Source organism: Mirounga leonina, unplaced genomic scaffold (genome assembly GCF_011800145.1).
Source record: "Mirounga leonina isolate KUSES-001 unplaced genomic scaffold, KU_Mleo_1.0 Mir_55, whole genome shotgun sequence".
NCBI lineage: Eukaryota > Metazoa > Chordata > Mammalia > Carnivora > Phocidae > Mirounga > Mirounga leonina.
In genome coordinates this window covers 1,725,213-1,746,791 of record NW_023270816.1, presented here as the reverse complement: position 1 = coordinate 1,746,791, position 21,579 = coordinate 1,725,213, and the positions used below count along the sequence as shown (strand labels likewise).

The following is a 21,579-nucleotide window of genomic DNA, read 5'->3' as shown; positions in this document are numbered from 1 at the left end:
GGAGAGCTAGCTTCTGAGAGCAGGTCTATTTGCTGGTTACTGCTTCTGCAATTCATACTTTCCCCGCAGTTTTACAAGGAAAAGGCCTTCCTGGTCTCAATTAGACATGAAGGTTGTGTTTCTCTGCAGTCATTGGCCGGTCCAATGTGGAAGCCAATGAGCACGAGCAGGGTGACCAGTTGGAAACAGATCCAGAGAGGGGCACAGGGATGGGAAACGCTGCACCAGATTATTTGAGATCCAGAATATCAGAGTTTAAACTCTCTTGATTCAGTGTACCAACTGGCTCAAAAATAGACCTGAAAATGCATATACAAAGCAAGAATAATTTTCTATCATAGGCAGCCTGGACATCTCAGTGAGTCCATTTTTAGAAAGGGAAGAAGGTAAGGTTAATGAACCTCAACACCTGCTTTGTTTTCTTCCTCTGCTCTAAAAATCCCGCCTGGTGAGGTTCTTCATAGATATTATATTTAAAGAACAAGAAGCAGCATGGCTGGGCGGTTCATGAAACATGCTAGAAACGTAATGAGGCCGATTCTAGACTCGCCAGTAATTCATTGGGAGCCCCTGGCCATGTTTCTTAACCTGCAGAGTTTTCCAGGATAAAATTCACACTCCTTCACCTTGGGGTTTTGAGGAGTTGCCAATGAGACAGCTTGTGAAGGCTGGGAAAATATAAGTGGTTCATTAGATGGTGGATTGGGCTGCTGGAATCGGGCAAATGCACAGGGAGGGGGTGACTCATGGAAAAGGCAGGGTTCCACCTGGAAAGGAAACTCACTTGGTGTGTCAACAGGAAGGAAGAACAAGTCCCTAGATTCATGGCTCCCTGCCTGACCTGCTCCTGGGTCAACATCTGAACCCCAGGATCATCTCAATGGCTCGTTCCTTCAAATCCAATCTGTCCTGTTCTCAGCCTTACTCTAGTTAGCAGGGGGAGCAGACACTTTTCTGCAGTGACCCGTCTCTGCCTTTAGTTACGTAAATTCCATGGGGAAGGCCTGGAGATCTGCGTGGAAATGCTTCTTTCATTCCAGGAGGGTCTGATCTAGAAGCACAGAGCACTTCCCCAGCCCTCCCCCCTTCCCCTGCTCTGGCAGAGGGGCCCCAGCCCCCACTCCGCACCAAAGAAGGCAGGTGGACCGTGCCTGGGAGGGCTGACAGCCCATCACCCATCGTCATGATGCCAACATCAGTAACCTCTGGGAGCAACTTTCCATCCACTTCCAGCTAGTAAAGAAAAAGCCAACAGAAAGAGAAGACGCTTCTGGTTACAGATCGAATCTGCCAGTTGGCAAATGGTATGGGAGATGTTGCTCCAAGAGCTTCTTGTGGACCCGACTTCTCCTTCTCAACCAGACACAGCCACTCTGAACTTGTGAGATGCGCAGTCTCAGCCACGGCATCCCTGTTCTCTGGAATCTTCTTCTTCACTTGGCTTCCTGGAGTGAGCCCCACACCGGAAGAGGCCTGGCCTGGCTCCTTTTCACACTGAGCTGTTTATCCAGTGTCCAGATTTCACATGTTCACTTTGGTGTCCTCAAACTTTGCTCAGCACACTGTATTTGCAGTGGAAATTAAAGTTCCAGATCTAAAGCTACATTTAACCTCCACAGATATGCTTGCTCTGGGCTCCACGTTTCCCCTTCTTGAATCCTGGAAAGCACCATGCTTTATAATATGCATCACCCCTTCCTATACCTGGTTTCACTGGACTTTTAGAAATAACCTGGGAAGTAGCTGGCCAGGTGTTCTTAGCCCCATTCTACAAATGGAGAAACCGAGGCTCAGAGCAGTTAAGTAGAATAGTTCTACGGTCATACAGTTGATATGCCCCAGAACTTGATTCTAGGTCAAAGCTTCTACATCTGCATGCTCATCTCTTTTTAAAGAGCCCTTTTTTATGCGTCAAACCTCTTTCTGCTCTGCAGGGTTCAACGCTAGAATAATAGGAAAGTGGTGACTCATAGCTAACTTCTGACTTCTTTTGTTACGTGTACAAAATAAGGCTGTCTACCAATTTTTTCCAGAGAACACATTACATCTCTAACAGTGCTCTTAAACTCCTCGCACACAGCCAGCACCCCACAGACGCTTGATGCGTGTTGTCGTCCGAAAGGAAAAACAAGACATGCCTCCAACGCTCTAAAAATAAGGGATTCTATGAAACTAACGACAAAGAAGAACGGAAGAAGAGCGTGTCACCTGTTCTAACACAATCAGCCGGTTACCTAGAACCCCATCAAAAGTGCCGCTCTGTGCGGAGGGCTTCCGAGGCGGTGGCCTGCCCTGAAGCACCGTCTTATCACCACTGTCGCTTAGAACTGCCACGTGTGGTGATAATACAAAAGGGGCCGACTGGTTGGTTTTCTTCTTACGTTTTAATTCTCTACAGACCAGGGGCGCCTGGGTGGCTCAGTGCGTTAAACGTCTGCCTTCGGCTCAGGTCATGATCCCAGGGTCCTGGGATCGAGCCCCACATCGGGCTCCCTGCTCCGTGGGAAGCCTGCTTCTCCCTCTGCCTGCCACTTCCCCTGCTTGTGCTCTCTCTCTCTGTCAAATAAAGAAATAAAATCTTAAAAAAGAAAATTCTCTACAGACCATGTGACTCGCTTCCTCCTCTCTCTTCAGTACACCACCAAGTATAACCAGTGATTCATGTTACCCATCAGATCAGAGTTTTTCAAAATTATTTTATTTTATTTTATTTTTAATAAATACATTTTACTTCCTTCTGCTTGGTTGCCAGATCCTGCCTCCCCCAGCCTGGTTCCCCTCAGCTGCCTGCAGGCTCCCATCAGCCAGGCTTGAGGCAGTGAGAACGAACGCCCGCTCCCCATTAGGGGGTGGGGACTGGGGTCCGTCTGCTACTCCCACTCCCACCCAAGCACGGTATGGTTGAGCAGTCTGCCAGGTTGGCCTCTGCCCCAATCCTGGTTTTTTTCTGGCCCTGAAATCCAGCACTGAGTGTCAGGCCAGGAAATTGGCATTTCCGTGCCCCCCCCTACCCCGTCCTTGCCACCTACTTTCTCCCTGTCCCCTGGTCCTCTGTATCCTCACTAGCTGACCCCTGCATCACCCTGGACAGAACTCCCTAGGACAGTGACACTGGCATTTCCTGAAGCTAAGAACTGTCCTTGTGCAAACCTTCTGCTGTCGGCCTCTCTTCCTACACCAGCCTCACCGGACTGAGATCAATGCTGCTCCCTGATAGGCAACCGTGGAGGGGGCCTCCCCTGGTAGGAGGGGGCCTGCAGTCAGCGGGGTGCGTAAATGTGAACAACCAACTCTCTGGAAAAAAAGAGCCCTGAATTGTAGGGTTTGCTATGCAGTGTACGTATTCCCACCGGGGCCTATCTCAAGCCGTCCCCCTGACATTGCTGAGCACAGAGTTGGGAAGAGATGTGTGGGGACACACAGGGATAAAGTCTTTGCGCTAAACAAATACAGTCAATGTAAATCACCTCAACAGCATAGCGAAAATGTCAATAGTGAGGAAGTGATGAGTTTCCGGTGGTTATTGCTTCTATTTTTGGTATATTCAATGTGTAAGTTTATATAGTTTAACTTTTAATAATGGCTGTGTTTAACACCAGCTTGCAAAATTCCTGAACATTGAGCAGTTGGTTCTCTTGAGCCTGCCCAAGCCGCTCCCACACATTGCTGCCTGGTGTGACCCCCGGGCCCCGGCCTCCCATGGTTGCTGTTCAGCTCACTTCACCAGCAGCGCAGGATCTCAGCATTCCTACTAGCCAGGGCCATGGGGCCTCTATTCTCCGGGCTGCCAAGTTCAATGCATAAATCCCAGTTCGCATTCTATTGGGCGTCCAGGGGCCTGTGACAGGCCCTCCTTCTTGGAACTCTACCCCACCATTCCTTCTTGCCTTACCTTTATCTCTTTCCAAGGGCCTTTGTTCTTCTGGGGAAACTGTCCATGTTTCCCAGGGTCTGACCGTGACTTCTTTTATCTGCCGTTCTCCTTACTCTGAATATGAACATGGATGCTTCCCCAGTCCAGACCTTTGGCCCAGATCCCTCTTTTGAACCCCAGTGTCTCCTGTACAACCATATCATGAGCATCTCATAGTCCACACATACCACCAGCCAGACCCCACCCTCCCATTGTTCTTTATTAATATTCCACACTCAGGCACTCATGCTCTCATTCATTCCATCAATATTTATTACCTCCTGTGTGCTTGTCACTGTGCCTTGTGCTGATAATGCAGCCCTGAATAAGCCACTGTCCCAGGCCTCACCTAAAAGAAATGGCGTCACCATCTACTTGGTGACCTAAACCAGAATCCTGGAGTCATCCTCCCACGTTGCATATTTACAATGATTTGGTCAGTAAGTCTAAGCTCTTCTTCTACTTCCGAAACAAGTCTGGAATCCTTCTTCCTCTTCCTCCCACCATGACCATCTTTTCTCAGGTCCTTGTACTTTCTCTTCTGGATGCTGCAGGAAGCCCCTCACTGGCCTTTTCATCCAGGGACTGCTGCATCCCAGCCCATCCTCCATAATGCTGGCATAATGAGACTTCAGAAACCACATTTATGACATCGCTATTTCCCTGTATAACATTATCCTAAACACCCTCCTAACCTTTAGAACAAAATCTATGCCCCTTGGCATGATAGAAAGGGTCTTCTGTATTACCCGGCTCCTGTCTACCTCTTGGTCTTCTCGTCCCCATTCTTCTTGGGACTTAGGCTCTGGTCACAGAGACCTTTCTCAGGCCATTCCCTTCGCCTAGAATCCCTCCACCCTCCCACCCCACCCCACCCCATTCCCTTCTTTGACTCCCTGCTCCCCATTTATCTTTCAAAACTTGTTCTGATGCAAGTCTGCCAGGATGGCTGTGCAGGGGGCCTTGCAGAGCAAGGGAGGGGCGCCATGCACACCTGTAGTCGGCACAGATCATCAGGACAATTTTAAGGCATATGGTAGTCGAGTGTATATGGTAGTCAAGTGCGGAGTGCCACTGAGACCATCAACAGGGCTGCTCCTGTCAGGTCCTCTGGGAAGTGTCTGCTGGGCCTCCCCATCCGCATTCGGAGGCTCTTGTCAGTCATGGCCGAGTCATACCATCCTGAAATCATCTGTTGATTAGTCCCGGAGGTTCTTTGGAAAACGAGCTCTTAAAGGAGGGGATGGGGTCTTTCGTGTCTGTATCCCTGACAGCAAGGAGTATGCAGGGTCCCTAGTAAATGGTCCATAAATGTTGGTTGAGTGAACGTAATACAGGGGTAGCCAAGGGCACGGACCCCCGAGCGAAACCCAGTGCTGCTTCTCCCCGGTCATGCGGCTGGGGCTCGTCACTCCGCAGGGCAGTCACTTCCTGTGATGAGTGCGAGGCCTCAGGGAGGAGGGTGGCTGTCCAGCTTCCAGCCAGCACACACCGAAGAACTGGCAACTCTTATAATGATGGAATATTTGCAGGTGCCCAAGCTCCTTCTCTGTTGTGCTTTACAGTTCACGTTTCTGGTCTCCCTCCATCGCTTTATTGTTATTTTAACCTTCCTGATTTTTACTAGAGAAGCGGCATAATCCTGATGTTACAGGTATTTTTGACTGGCAGCTCTTGGGTCGGAGTGGGCGGGGTGGGATGCGGGGGTGGGTGGGAGAGATGGATTTCGGCTCCACGAGCGATGTGGGAGCGAAGGTAGCGCACGTCCATGCCAGCTAAAACCCCACGGAAGGGCTGTCAGAACCCTCCGGATTGTCTGGCAATTCCAACTGCCTCGGGGCTTGGAGGCTGGCCTCATTTGCATATTGGCTCCGCGGCCTTCCCGGGTGGGAGGTGCGCTTCCTGCCGCCGCCCACAGTCGGCTGGAGTCCGACCTCCCAGATGTGTTTGACGATGTTGCCCCCTAGGGATCAGGCCCAGTTTTCAATGATGATTGACTTGCTCGCTAGAGCTCGCCTATCTGTGTGCTGTGTCAGCAACTAGAGGGGTGCAGAAGTGACCCCTCCCTTCAAGGAACTGGACACCTTGATAAATCTGGAAAAGCGTCAGCCAGGACTGGAAAGCTGAAGAACTCTGTGTACAACAATAGAGGGGTTATTGTGCCCTGACGGGGATTGCAATGAACGAGGGCGAGCAATCGTATTTAGAGAGAGCTTTGCAATTCACAGGGAACTGCGACGTGCATTTTCTTGTTTGACCCTTTCAACCACACCAGTGACGATGGTATTAATGAAATAAACATTTTGTTGGGAGACCGACAGTTAATATCATCACATTGGCCCTGGATGTGACTACTGACAACTGCTAGACAGTCAACCGATATTATGTCTCATCGCAAAGGTCACACTTGAAAAAAAGGGTAGTTTCAGAGGGGAAAAAAAAGTCCCCATGAGTATGACTCACCAACATGACTTTTCTGTAGTACCTGAGCTTTCTCCTCTGGCGTCTGCAGGAGCGTCTGGAAAGATCAAAGCATGAGGTAGACAGATGTGATGCCTGGACAGGCCTTTCGTGGATAATTTTCAATTTCTGCCTTGCAACCGTGATCTCAGAAATTATGAGAAGGCACTTTTAGAATTAAAAGCATTTATTTTTTCAAAAAGATTTATTTATTTATTTGAGAGAGAGAGAGGGAGAGAGCATGAGCAGGGGGAGGGGCAGAGGGAGAGAATCTTTAAGCAGACTCCCCACTGAGCACGGAGCCTGGATCTCATGACCCATGAGATCATGACCTGAGCTGAAACTAAGAGTCGGGTGCTTAACTGACTGAGCCACCCAGGCACCCCATATTAAAAGCATTTAGCTTCATATATTCATAGGAATGGAAAATCAAAATTATTCTGAAGTCATGAGGTTTTTTAAAGATGCAAAACAACTCTCAAGCAATTGCTTTTAAATCCCTCACATTAGGGGCGCCTGGGTGGCTCAGTCGTTAAGTGTCTGCCTTCAGCTCAGGTCATGATCCCAGGGTCCTGGGATTGAGCCCCGCATCCGGCTCTCTGCTAGGCAGGATGCCTGCTTCTCCCACTCTCACTCCCCCTGCTTGTGTTCCCTCTCTTGCTGTGTCTCCCTCTGTCAAATAAATAAATAACATCTTTAAAAAAAAAAGAGGGAGAAAAGGTTTAAAAAAAAAATCCCTCACATTCAAGCTTAAATCACAGTGGCATTGTCACATCATAATCTATTTGAGTGAGTTAAACCAAATAGTGGCGAAGGGTCCTTTTCTTCCTTTAATCTTTGAGAAAAAAGATAGGGATCTCCAAAATTATGCTGAACAGTCTCTATCAGTAGTCTCTATTGCTCCAAACATTCAACGTCCACACACGTTGAGCTGGTGTTTTTCTATCCCAGATGTAATCTTTTCCCCTCCAAGAAGTGAGGAGTGACTAACCCTCAGGAATATGGTGCCAAGAGCAGCCACTAAAAGAGAGAGAGACAAATCAGAGAATTTCCCCCTGGAGATTGTGAAACACTCTTTTTCAGGAGACAAAGCATCTTTCCCAGCTTGCCCTCACATTTCTGTGGCCAGGGCTGGGTCACATGTTGATTGCATCTCCCACTGGCCAGGGAGTTTGTTTGGACAATTCTTTGGCGGGGGAGGTAGAATGGATATTGGGATGTTAACCACCACTTTGGATACTGTTTCTGGAAAATTTGATAGCCAGACCAGCTGTTCTCTGGTTTAAGGCAGATCAGAGGCCTTGCTGCTTCCTTTAGAGGGTCTTTAGTGATTAAATGAAAGCAAAAAAAAAAAAAAAAAGAGAGAGAGAGAGAGATGTAATTATATTTGTACTCAAAATTTGGAGAGCAGGGCATACCTGTTATGTACATGCAGACAACTTATGTTCTCATGGAAAAATTCTTCAATTCCAGGAGCCGTCCCATCAACAAGCAGGGGAGGGGATGTTTGTTGGGTCTCTCTCCATGATGTGAGTCTCTCCATGACTCTCCAGGACAGTGGAGAGATCCCCTCAGGACATCTGGGCAGTCCCTGGAATCACAGTGAAATTGCCCAAATAACCTCAACCCCCGGGAAAATACAGTTAGCCAAAATTAAAGTCTTCTGGTTTGCAATCAGAAGAACATTATAAGTAAAATGGATCTTCTGACCTTACTTTCAGAGGGCTGGCCGCTGAATGCAGGACAATTAGAGTTTGTTTTCTCTAGGATCTGTCTTCCCTGTGAGACCAGCGGGGTCCCTAAAGTTCAGAAACAACAGGTACAGGGCAGAGTTTCCTTTCCCTGAGATTGTTGCTCTTTCCAGAAATACCTTAGCATCCTGAAATAGTTTCCTGGAAGTTGTAACTGGAGAACAGCCAGACCAGGGGAGATGCTTAATTTTGGGGCAAAAGTGAGGCTTGTGAGGTGTCCAGTGGGGAGACAGGCAAGAGATCTCCTCAGTTATGTCTCTGGGTCTTTTTAGTTCTGGGGGTCTTGGGTTCCAATCTGTTAAGGGATGAGCCTTTAACACATGTCCCTAGTAGTATATCTACCTTCCTGGATGGCTGCATATCCCCTTTCCCCCCTGCACTTTTATCTGACTATAACATTGGATGCTTTGAGGTTCTGAAAGCTGCGTAGTTACAAGAGAGAGCTCTTAATCAGAAAATTTGCTGCGGAAACCCAAAAGCGTAAGGCAGAGTTATGATGTGTTAATGTCGACTTTTACTATGAAAATGCATGCCCAGTTCACACAATGTTATGTATGTGTAGACCCAGTTTCAAGAAAGCATGTTTATGTCTCAAATCACAGTAGCATCCGGTAAGTGCAAACACTGTTGGTAGTCTACCCAACAGGCACTCGGACATCTTCCTTGCTAACAGAACCCTGATTTTGTGCAGGTGTCTGTCCTCTCTGGGTTTCTCCTTTCCAACCCTAGAAGCAGAATCTTGATGACTCTGGGACTGGTAGTCCCGATGACTGGTTTAGAGTGAAGATATGACTAGTTCTGGCCAATGAGACATGGTGGGGGGAATCTGAGGCTTCTGGGAAAGGTTTGTTTCTTAAAATACAGAGAAGAAAGAGAACAGCCCCTCATCCTCTTCTGGACTTTGTTATAGCTGTTTGTAATCTTGGGATGTGGCAGCCATCTTGTGATGATGAAGGGAACTAGCCTAAGGTCAAAACTGACTTACTGAGCACGCTAGACTGAAGAAATATAAACTTGCCTGGATCCTTGCAGACTTTGGAGTTGCTGAATGAATCAACCCTGAAGCAGCTCTACCCTGGAATTTCTTGTCATCAGATTAAATCCCTTGTTTAGACCATGTTGGGTTTAATCTGAAAGCATCCTAAACAATAATCCATACCCAACTACTGTCCCTGTTCACAGGGTGCTGTATCCCCTCCTCCCCAGAGCAGTTCTTTTACCCTCCATCTGAGCAGGAGTCCTTCTAAGATCTGGGGAGGCTCTCCATGCCTGAAGCTCACTTTGAAGGACAGAAATACTCATTGCTGATGGTAACCACCCGCATCCCTTCAGTATCCGCTCTGTGAGGCCAGCACCAAACCCTTTGCCTACACTGTCTTATTTCATTGTGAAATGCCTCCACGAAGTGGGGACTCTTGTTATTTCCATTTGATAGGTAAGAAAGCCAAGGCCCAAAACTTAAGTAGTTTTCCCAAGGTCTCAAAGCTAGCAAGTGATGAAACTAAGGGTCAAGACAGACTCTGGTCGCGCCCTTACCCATCACCCTGACCTTGCAACTCTACCATCACGGGAACAGCACATATACATGGGGCAGAGACCTCGTTGCCTGACGGTGTCTCAGAATCAATACGTGAGTTCCCTGGGAGAGGTGAAATCTAATTAGATTCTAAAGGTAATGGAGTATATAAACCTCACGGCTTGACATGAATTCTCTTGTGAGTTTTATTTAACCTCTCTGTACTTTAGATTCTCTATTTGTGAGCTCATGACAAAGAGACTTTCCACTGCTGCTTCCTCAGGATATGAGAAGATACATATGATAATGTATCTAAAAGCATTTTGCAATATTGCGAGGAAAAATACACCGAAAGCCAGGCCATTGTTAATGTGATTTTAATAATTCCTCCCAACTCTGGGTGTTGATAGTGCAATGGGACATGATAATTTGTTGAAAATTTTCCATACTGCTCCTTAAAGTCTGAGGAGAAAAGGCTTTGTGGAAATATACATGAGAAATCAGATGAATTGGCAGCTACCCATCAAATATGTTTTAATGCTCAAGATTTTACAATGGACAGAAGGTAAGGTTGTGTTAAGTAAGGGGACATTGTTCCTATTTTACGTTGGTGTTTATAAAACATGGAAAGAATGGGCCCTTTTTTCAAGGAAAAATTTCTTGCAGATATCTGATGTCAACCTAAATTATATTTTATGTTATTTAAATATGAACAAACTAAGACTAGGTACAACTTACAAACTAAAATTAATATGGTCTACCAGTCCTTATAGATCAAATACCATTATAGAACTAAGATAAATTTATAAATTAGATAAAAACATAATGACAAAACCAAGAAAGTTCAGACTAGTAAAATTAATTTAATAGGATGGGTGATACTGTTTTGTCGAAATAAAGTAAGTTGGGTTTAATAATATATAGAGCGAAACTCTTGTTTGGTCCTTTACTTACAGGTTCCAGTTTGAGGATTAAAATCCCAGCTCTGCCTCTTACTGGCTGTGTGACTGTGGGCAAGTTAGTTAACCTCTCTGAGACTTGGTTTCCTAATAGGAAAATGGAGATAATAATAGCACTCATCTCGAGAGTTCTAGAAGGAGTTTTAGGAAGATGGTACTATCTGTCAATTAGCTGGCACAGTGCCTAGGACATAATAGGGGCTCAATAAATGTTAGTATGCCAAAAAAAGTAGTACTGCTACTACTAATATTACTTGTTTTTTTTTTTTAAGATTTATTTTATTTATTTGAGAGAGAGAGAGAGAGCACAAGTTGGAGGGGCAGAAGGAGAGGGAGAGAGAATCTCAAGCAGACTACACATCAAGCATGGAGCCCAATGTGGGGCTTGATCTCACGACCCTGAGATCGTGGCCTGAGCCAAAACCAAGAGTCAGGCGCTCAATGGACTGCGCCATGCAGGCGCCCCTAATATTACTTGTTTTACTTCATTAACACTAATTACACTAATTAAGAGGATTCCTATTCTCCGTAAGTGTGATTTGAATGGGATTAATAATTTCCATACTTTGTGTCCAAGGTCAAGGTGAACAAGCTTTATATTTAAGCAAACGCTGTGAGCAAGCAGTCGTTGAAAGTAACAGTGGATGAGGTGTCACAATCAGATGAGACAGCCTTGTCATTTGAAGATAAGCTGAAGTTTGCAGCGGTATTGAAATTTGCTGTCAATGAGTAATGAACACAATTACTGCTGGAATTAATAAAAGAAAAGCTTTTCATTACAGGTTTTTCTTGTAGTTAAAAAGCCTCCCTGATTCCCCACCTGGGACAAGCATCTAGCATGGGATCCACTTGTCACACATTTCTTAATTCCACTTGCCCCCTCACATCTTTCATATGCTTGTTCTTGGATTCACTGAAGTGGTTGCTCCTTCAGTGACTCGCCTTTTCTTAGCTCGCCTACTTTAGGCTAAACTCACCACCGGGTAGAATGGAAACACGGAACTTTCCAAGTCAGCTTTTCCTGAACCAAACAGGGGCTGGGGAGGATCAAATCCTCTTTTCTTGGATCAACAAATCATAGAGGGAGCAACAACAATATCATTTTATATACGGGAAATGCTTCTGTGCCCACAGAGGACTTTACTAGGCTGGATAAGGGAGAAGAGAAGGAAGAAAAGTTTCTAAAGCCAAATATAAAAATCTAGGTCCTGGGAAAATGGCATCTTTACCTGCCTGCTGCAGACTTCACAAACACCTGGCCGCAGCTATAATAATTGCTGCCACTAATTGAGCAACTACTGTATACCTGGCCTTTGACATATATAATTTCTATTCCTCAAATAAACGCTTCATAGATGAGGGGGACAGAGGCTCAGAGAAGTTTGAACGTGTCCAAATCATAAAACCAGTAAATAGTGAAAATTGGGCTTTGAACTTACCTCTGCCTGACTCAAAACTTGCTCTTTCTTTTTTTTTTTAAGATAAATTATTTATTTATTTGGGAGAGAGCGAGAGCGAGCGAACAAGAGTGGGGAGGGGAGCAGAAGGAGAGGGACAAGCGGCTCCCAGCTGAGTGCAGAGCCTGATGTAGGGCTTGATCTCAGGCCACCGAGACCATGTCCCGAGCTGAATCCAAGAGTCAGACGTCCAACCAACTGACCCACTCAGGCACCGCAAAACTTGCTCTCTATTTAGCATTCTGTTTTTGCTTATTGCAGAGACTCTTGTTTTCCTTGAACTTGCAAAGAAAGACAATCCAGATGGAGCCAAGAAAGTGCCATTGCTACCCCATTGGGACACTAGTGAGGATTCAATGGAATGAAGTGCTCAGATGGACGGTCTTCCAGGTCCTTCTCGGTCCCAAGTGGTGGGGAGATGCCATGAATCTTCTGTGGCGTAGGGAGACTGAATAAGGAACTGGGATGTCAGGACTGCTCCCATGGGGTATTTGATTGCATTTGAGAGAATCCTGGAAGCAGGAGAAATAAATTTTCTGCTAATTATTACCCCCCACCAATCTGCAAATGGTCAGTGGAATTAAATTTTCTTACACATTTTCTTACAGATTCCATGAGTCATGTCCTAAAATTATATTAAAGATTATACCTGGAGACTAATGCAATATAGTAGAGGGGCTATCAGAGCCTCTTAAATATATAGATCATTTGTGGGGAAGAGGGAGAGGTGGGGTGTGTGTGCACAAAGGCCCTGGCCTGGGAGTCAGATGGGTGGTCTAGTCTCTGCTCCGCCTCTCAACTACTCAGGGCCAGCCAGGAGTAATCATGACAATATAAAAAGAATAGCTTCTGTTTTCCATATGGAGCATTTACCATATTGCAGGGGTTATATTAGTTGTTTTATATACAATCCATCATTTAATTCGCATGACCCCTCCTCCAACTCACTCTTAAAAGAAAGAGATTTACTTATGATTAAAACAGGTATTTCAGGCAGGGTAAAAACCTCTGAGAATCCAGTCTCCATTAAAGCAACAAAAACACAGTCAAAAATGGTCAAAATCCACTCTTTCAGAGCTCTGAAAGCTAACCAAAGGCTTACAACAATATCAGAAACTTTCATTCAAGAAAAATGTCTGGATCTTGGTAAGAACAGTGATCTTTGTGGAGTTTCAACTGGCCCGATTCCAGCCCCTTCTCCCCTTAGCTCCTCAGGAGCCTTGAGGATCCGTAGACTTGCAACTATTCATACGGCGGCATATTATTCAGCTGTAACCAGGAACGGAGCACTGACATGTGCAACAGCGGGGATGGACCTTGAAAACAGTATGCCAAGTGAAAGAAGCCAGACACAGAAGACCATACATTGTGTGATTCCTTCCATGTGAAATGCTCAGAGCACGCAACTCCATAGAGACGGAAAGCAGGTGACTGGTTGGCAGGGGCCAAGGGTGAGGAGTAATGGGAGCGACTGCCAAGAGGTATTGGGGTACTCCTTGGGATGATGAAAATGTTCTGAAATCAGGCAGTGGTGATGGCTGCATACCCCATTAATATACTAAAGACACTGAATTATATACATTTTAAAAAGATTTTATTTATTTGAGAGAGAGTGAGCACGAGCAGGAGGGGCAGAGGGAGAGAGAGAGAATCTCAAGCGGACTCCACGCTGAGCACGGAGCCTGATGCGGGCCTCAATCCCACAACCCTAAGATCATGACCTGAGCCGAAATCAAGAGTTGGTTGCCCAACCAACAGAGCCACCCAAGTGCCCCTGAATTATATACATTTTTAAAGGGTGTGCTTTATGGTATGTAAATTGTATCTTAATAAACCTGCTATTAAATAAAATGAAGAGAAAGAAATAAAATAGGTAATTCATGTCCATGGTAGGAAAGAAGCCAAACAGCCCAAAAGCGTTTAGAATAAAAGGTAAGTCTGCATCCATTCCTGTCCCCCAGCTGCTAAGTGTCTCTCTCCCATATGTTATTGTGAGTCCTTTCAGAGATTTTTTTTTTTTAAGAGAGAGAAAAAGAGCACGCAAGCGCACGTGTGGGGTTGGGGGAGGGAGAGAGAGAGAATCCGAAGCAGGCTCCACACCCAGCGCAGAGCCCAATGAGGGGCTCGATCTCATGACCCTGAGGTCATGACCCCAGCTGAAATCAAGAGTCAGGTGCTTAACTGACTGGGCCACCCAGGTGCCCCACCTTTCAGAGATTTTTAATGCATTCCGAAGTACATAAGTACATGTATACACACATTTGTATATAAATGGTAGCATACTATACGTTCTCCTCAGGTCTTTGCTTTTTCATTTAAATGTCAACACTTGGCAATCATTCCACATTAGTACATACAAATATACTTCATTTAAAAAAATTGCCACAAAGTATGTTTTTGTATGGATGTGCCATAATTTGTTTATCTGGTCCCCTAACGATGCATATATTTACATTGTTCCTAATCTTACATTATTAAACATATACAGGATCAGTGGATTTATGTATTTTTGATTTTGATAGATATTGCCGATTGCTATGCCACCACGATTGCTTCTTTCCCACTGGCCAGAAAGCAATCGTAAATTACAAAGCACCATTTAGCTGCAGTAGAAGCTTGGAAATGCATTCTGTATTCTGGGTGGCAATGTGCCTTGTTAAAAATGTAATTGCAGTGGAAGAAAGATAGAGAGAGTAAGAAACAGATCTTCCTGGAAACATTAACTCCTTTGACTTTTAAAAAAACTCTCCATGTCCTCTTCCTATTGTCTGAGCGACTGTCTTGAGTCTCCCCTGAGGAGGGATCCTCTACTGTCCTCCCCTTGCTACAGTGCTGCTGTTCCCAGGGTCGGACCTTGGCTGCTCAGGGTGCCTACTCTCCTCGGGCAACCCGCGCATCCCACTGACTTTGCTGCCATCCCTATGCTGATGACTCCCTCATCGTACCTCTGCCCTGTGCCCGGGCAGGGCTGCCACGACTCTCTACCATCTGGCATCTCCCTATCCATGAGCAGAACCATCCCAGGCCTACCATTTTCCAGTATCCTCTTGAAATCAAGATTTTGTTAGAAGTCCAAGCTGGGATTTACAGGATTTAGGTGAAATTCTCAAACCCCAAATCTCAGATGCACCTGGATCCCTCTTAAGACTTTTCAGAGGTTCATGGGATGGTGCTTATGGAGGTGACTTCTAAGGCAAACGCCTTCAAACTGGTGATGAAATTCTCATATGCAAGTTTGGCAGAGTAAGGCTCCTTTTACTTATTACGGGATGGGTTACTTGGGGGTGATGGTGGGGGTTTGCTGAATCTGGAGAGAACCGTGAAGGTGTTGCAAAGAGGGGGATGCTTACTGTGTGTCACCCTTAGTCAGATGTCTCCGTGGACCTCAAGCCTGGGACTTTACATCTCATACGGCCACGACACTGACAGTTGCCAGGTGTCAAATTCTAAAAGGACACACTAGATTGCTCTGTTTCCTCTGTGACATAGGAGAACATGGAGTCTATGACCCTGGAGGGAAGACCCCAGCACTAATAACCTACTATCTACTGGACATCTCCACAGGGCTGTCTCTTGGGATCTGGGCAGGTGTCTTATCAGAACTCAGGCTGCCCCCTTCCTGGCTGCCTGAGGACCCACTCTCAGCCATGAAGGCTGAGCTCCAGTGTGGTCTGAAGCCTCTCCTGACCTTTCAAGGAGAATTTGGCTGGCTCCTCCTTGAAACTCTCACATTGCCCCCATCCATACTCCTACCATCTGCATCCCATTCCCATCCAAGGAAGGCATAATGTAGCTCCTAAGTTGTGTTTCCTTCTTACTTGTTTTATATTTTGCTTTATTTTGTTTGAGTGTCTTGGTTGGATAGTAACTTTTCCATTTCTAACAAACTTTGAATGTGCATACCTTTGGTTGTGGATCCTGTGAGATCAATTCCTATTGTGAACAGTGTATGATGTACTTTGGCTGAAACCACCAGATCAGTGAGCTCTGAGTTCGCCTGCTACTGTTTTTACTGACTCTTAGACTTCTCTCCAATTTTCAAGCCTGCCTTTTGCCCAGGCCTTTGGCCTCTGACACCAACTCCCATGAATCTTTTACGATGTAGGAAGTAATAGTTGTCGAAGGAAGTGAGTGTGCTCAGAGCCATCTAGTACATTCTCTGTTGCCAGTGGAATAAGTACGGCACTGGGAATTCGAAGACTTAATGTTTGGTCCTGGAGGTGTTTCTTTGCTGTGTGTAGAGAAATCACTTACATGGATGGTGGCTTTTTTCACCTCGAAAGTAATATTACCTCACAGAGCTTTTGTTGGCATGGTGTTTGGTCTATTAGACATTACTAGCACAGTGCTTAGGGCTTCTATGAAGCTTCAAAGTCAAAATTAATAAGAATTTAACCAAATGTTTGAAACTCTTTTAGTTGTTAAATTCAGTGTTTATGAAACTTTCATTATGTCAGAAAATGATTTGTGAATTAAATTTCTTTTTACTTTGTAAAAATTCCTGAATATCTAGATTATCTCCAAGACATGACTGCTGACCCTAAATTGGTTACTTGAACAAAACAAAAAATTTCAAAGTAATACAATAATATTCTAGTTAAAGTGAGATGTGGGCACATTTCAGTGGGTTTGCTGTGATGTGGGGGCCACAAAAATCAGAGGCCGAGGACTCAGGGAGACCTTAAAATGCCCCTGGATTAAGGGCTTTATATAGGTAACTAGTGAATTACAGAAAAATGCATTAACTACTATGAAAAATATCTAAAACAAATGCCATTGTCCCAAGAGGCCACCAGCCAGGCATGTCTGGTTAAACAGTGTTTCTGAATTCTACTGGATCATTCAAATTGCCGGGGAAGAGCGTCAGGGTTGTGCCTGAGAATGGGTCTTCTAACCAGCGCCCCAAGTGAGTCTGGCAGCTGGGTAGATTTGGGAACCACTGGACTATAATCAGAGCTCCTCCTATCTCCTCTCATTTCATTTTGCTCTTGGTTCGCCTTCTTGGAAAAGAACAGCGGATCACCCTCCTCTCCACCACATTTCTTCATGAACTTGACTGCTGCCAAGTCTTTCTTAGCCAGGCAGGATAAGCCCAAGGCCATTCACAACACAATCAAACATGGCTCCGTCTTCAGCCCTTTCCTTCTCAAACTTCTCCCCATCTGTAAGAACTCATGTCCCAGCACCTCCTCCCCACCCCCTACCAAGCCTCATTCTTTGCACTGTCCTTGAATTTCCTTCTGAACTCTCAGATGCCGGCTGGAACATCTTTGTCTTCCTTGCTCTCTTGCTCCAAGTCCCAGTTGCTGCAAAATGTTTTCTATTTCAGTTTTGCAATAACGGGCAGTAGCAGGGATTTCCGGGTGAGACTGCTGTAATTGCTAAAAGCCAAGAGACCAGAAACAGGAAATAAACGGTGTTAGATCCTCCTGAGACCAGTCAGCGAGGCCAAATTGTTTGGGAGAGGGAGGAGGGGAAGAGGGAGGTTCACCTTTGGTCTTCTGGGTGTATTACCTTTCCTGAGGCAGGAAGTCAGGTGAACAGACAGAGCTCTAGAGCCAGGTGGGGCCTGACTCTTCACTAATCCAGGCTGGAGGTTGGAAGGATGCTGTCTGCTGGAAATGTGACACTTGGTATTTTTAGTAAGAGCCTTATTTTGGCTGCGAAGGTAGAGGGGGTGCTTTCCTTCCCTGGGGGAGGCCTTCCTCGCCTTGAGGTTGGTGCATTTGGTTCATCTGTGGAAGGAGAATGCCACCAGAATTATTCGGCATCCCGCCGTATACCGCAGAAACTGCAGATTTCATTGTTTTTAATGGAACACAGCTAATTATAGATAGATAATAAAAATCGAGAGGAATTTTCCTGTTGCGTGAAATATTTGTCGTCCTCCGATTTCGCCTGTTAACAGCACAGTATAACACACCAGCAGCAGCGTAATGCAGAGTGTCTCAATGTGTGGCTGGTGATTCACTGGCGTCAGAATCACTGCAGTGGGAAGGGGTGGCTGTTGAGAATGCAGATTACGGGGCTCAGATGCAGGCAATCGGAATGCCTGAGGTGAGGGGCCCGGGGAATCTGCATGCTTAGCTTAGCCTCTCCAGTGATTCTTAAGCATTCCAAAGTTGAAGAGTCACTGATCAGTCAAGACCTATTATGTGCTAGGGACTCGATCCTGGTTAGAAAAAAATCCTCACAACAATCGTATGAAATAGAACCTGTCATCTGCACTTTTACACTGAAGCTGAGAGAAGCTGATAGCGTTTCTGAGGTCACGCAAGCAGGAAACGGCAGAGCCACGATTCAAACTCAGGTCCATCTAACACTAAACCCTGCTCCCTTTCCAAGAGGTCCCCATCTTCCCGCGGAGGCCCGTGGAATCGGCCTGTGATGTGTGTGGAAGCTGAGATAGTCCTGAACACGTGCGGGAGGCCCCCTGGCAGAGGCCCGGACTTCGTGGGAAACCCGTGGTATTTGTGAACTTTCTTCTCCAACAACTGCTGGATCTATTCTCCTTTTGATTGTGGGGGGGGGGCTCACAGCTCCTCGGAGTCCATGCACCCCATTGGGCTCAGATACCGGTGCTTTGGCTATCCCTGGACACTCATCTTTTTGGAAACTCTGATGATTAGCAGCGAGGTGGGGCAGATGCCATTGGGAACCCATCCAACACCCATTTGCTCCCCTCCCAGTATCAGGTGACTGTGCGTCAGGAGGGACGGAGCCTCGCTGTCGCCCCCCAGGTGTGGTCCTTAGTTAGCCAAATTAGACGGGAATTCCACTCTGCCCGCCTGGGCTTCAACAATAGACATCTGCCCCAATTCCATGAAGATTCGAGAGCAAATCTGCTGGAGGTTTCTGAGAGGGACTCCTTCTTTATCACGAGCTGTCCAAGCTGTACCAGAGGAAAGGGCCAGGCCAGTGCTCGGGACAATCGGGAATGCCGGCGTGTTGGGATCTCCATGGACACAGCCCCCCGGGACCGCAGAGGGATCCTGCTCACACAGAAAGCAGGCCAAGGGACCCCCAGCAGTTGCTCCCAGGGCCGTGCCGTGGGTAGGACCACACCTCCACCCACTGAAACCCGAGCCACCTGGTGTTTCCAATCCCCAGTTTACAGGTTCACGTCAATGGAAGAAGGGAGGCACAGGAGGCCTGCTGGTGAAAGCGGGGGGCTCCCTGTTGAGCCAAAGCCAAATTCGAGTGTCCCCTGAAGTCAGTTTACGCCAAAGCCCCCACAAGAGGCTAAGGCTCCTCAGTTTGGAATCTGCGGGAGGATCAGGCGGGACCTCGGCGGCCCAGGCCTCATGTCATCTTTGGCAGCTTGGACGGAGCCGTTCCGGGTCACCGAGGGCCTGGGGGGGCGGCCAGGCCCTGGCTGACCCAGCCTCTGCTGGCTGCCCGGCCTCCTGCCTCCAGCTGGCAAAGCCCCCCGCTATCAGCTTTCGTCCTCTCCCCCGGCCTTCAGTTGTCAACTTCCTCAGGATGTTCCTCGTGAAAAGCCAGCTTCCTCGTCAGGACCGGAGAACTCAGATCCCCTGTCCCTCCTGGCTCCGAAACCAGAAGCTTCCCCGACCCGGCTGACCCTCAGCTTCCCGGCAGGCCTCAGCCAGACCTCTGGAGTCTGTTAGCCTCAATCCGGGTTTCCACATAATACAATACAGAGGCAAACAATTTTAAATGGTTTCTAAAAATACAAGTTTCCTCCTTAATTAGTGCGAAGCCGGATCAAGGCAGAGAATGAAGAAATCGTCACAGAGCCCACAGGCAAAGAATAACTCCTCAACCAAAGGAATCCTGATACCCAGGGAGAGCTACCACTGGGCACTTGTTTATTTTCCATCTCCTCCCCACGGTCTAATATTATTGCCATGATGATTGTTATTACTTATGTCGTGATGAGGATCATCACGATCATTACTGTTGTTATTCATCATTGTTTTTACGATGATCACTCTTATCGTGGATCATCAATGAAATTTGTTGTGGTGCAACACTGAATAGAGTTTCTCTATTCACACATGGTGTCTGATTTAACAAAGAGGGTTCGGAGAGTTCCCCTAAAGACATAAGTACGTATCACCCATCGCTGGCTGTCACTGTGACCCTCACATACCTCTTTGAAGGCTGAGGCTTCTGAAATGTTCCAGGTCCCTCCAGAGGCAGGGAGACCAGCCCAGGCTTGCAGAAGACACTTAGGGAGGGTGCCTGGGCCTTCCTGAGCCTATGGAAACATGTCGAAGCCTCCCCTCCTCATCCTACCAACCACATATGCAGGCCTGCAGGTTACAGCCAGGCCCTCCTAGGACAGAAACCTGTCCCACACACAGTGTTCTAAGTCAACTTGGGGCCTGGGAACCATTCCTGCAAGCCCAAGGGGGTCATGAATGGTGTCCTTGGCCCTCCTGAGACTCTATATTTTTTCTAAATAAGCTTGAAGGCAGAGGCACCACTCCTTTCTTTCTTTCTTTTTTTTTTTTTTTTAAAGATTTTATTTATTTATTTGACAGAGAGAGACACAGCGAGAGAGGGAACACAAGCAGGGGGAGTGAGAGAGGGAGAAGCAGGCTCCCTGCAGAGCAGGGAGCCCGATGCGGGACTCGATCCCAGGACCCTGGGATCATGACCTGAGCTGAAGGCAGTCGCTTAACCAACTGAGCCACCCAGGCGCCCTGGGACCACTCCTTTCTACCTAGAATGCCAGAAGGTGGTTTTACCCTCCACCAGAGCCTCCAGATTTTTTTTCCAAGTCAATTTAGGAGCCTGAGAACAGCCATTGCCCACAGACATGAGCACAGAGGACCTCTGTCTGAGCCTTGGGAGATTTTCTAAGTTCCCTCAGGGGGCCACCAAGGGCTAGAACTGTACTGCGAGGCATAGAGAGGGCCAGTGCCCACTTGACCAACCCCAGAATTTTCGAAGTTCTCTGAAGAAACCCTGGAATGGCTGATGGCTGGGGGACACTGAGGGTAACGCCCTCCAACAGCTCTGGCTGGATATATGGGAACCAAGACATCCCCACTTGGGAGAGGCTCATGAAGACCAGATGACAACAAGATTTTATTTTTTATTTTATTTTTAAAGAAGATTTTATTTATTTATTAGAGGGGGGACAGAGAGCACAAGTGGGGAGGGGCAGGAAGGGAGGGAGGAAGAATCTGAAGCAGAGCAGACCCCCACACTGAGCATGGAGCCCAATGCAGGGCCCGATCCCACGACCACAAGACCGTGACCTGAGCTGAAACCAAGAGTCAGACACTTAACCGACTGAGCGACCCAGGTGCTCCAGGATTTTATTTTAAAAAAGGTTTGTTTTAGGGCAGAATAGCAGTTTCTTATGTCCTCTATAGTGAATACTTATCTTTTTTTGGTTAACCAGCTGTGATTGCCCCCTTTTCAGAAACAGCACCCAGAGTTCTTTCTGGGCAATAAGGCCCTGACCCACTCTCAGAACTAAAAGCCTAAATAGAGCTTTACCCAAGCTGCCAGGGTCAAGCAGGCAACCCAGGCCTCAGCCAATAGGGTG

The 21,579-nt window shown here is 46.8% G+C and overlaps 1 long non-coding RNA gene across 1 annotated transcript in view; it reads right to left on the bottom strand.

Annotated features, from left to right (window-relative positions):
* LOC118001934 overlaps window positions 1-9,214 on the bottom strand; it is a 45,155-nt gene extending 35,941 nt beyond the window's left edge. Inside the window, exons 1-2 of the long non-coding RNA XR_004676884.1 lie at window positions 7,792-9,214; window positions 6,399-6,431 (exon numbers count right to left, since the gene is read on the bottom strand). This is a non-coding gene — a long non-coding RNA (uncharacterized LOC118001934). The remainder of the gene's footprint in view (window positions 1-6,398; window positions 6,432-7,791) is intronic.
* Window positions 9,215-21,579: the final 12,365 nt, after the last annotated feature.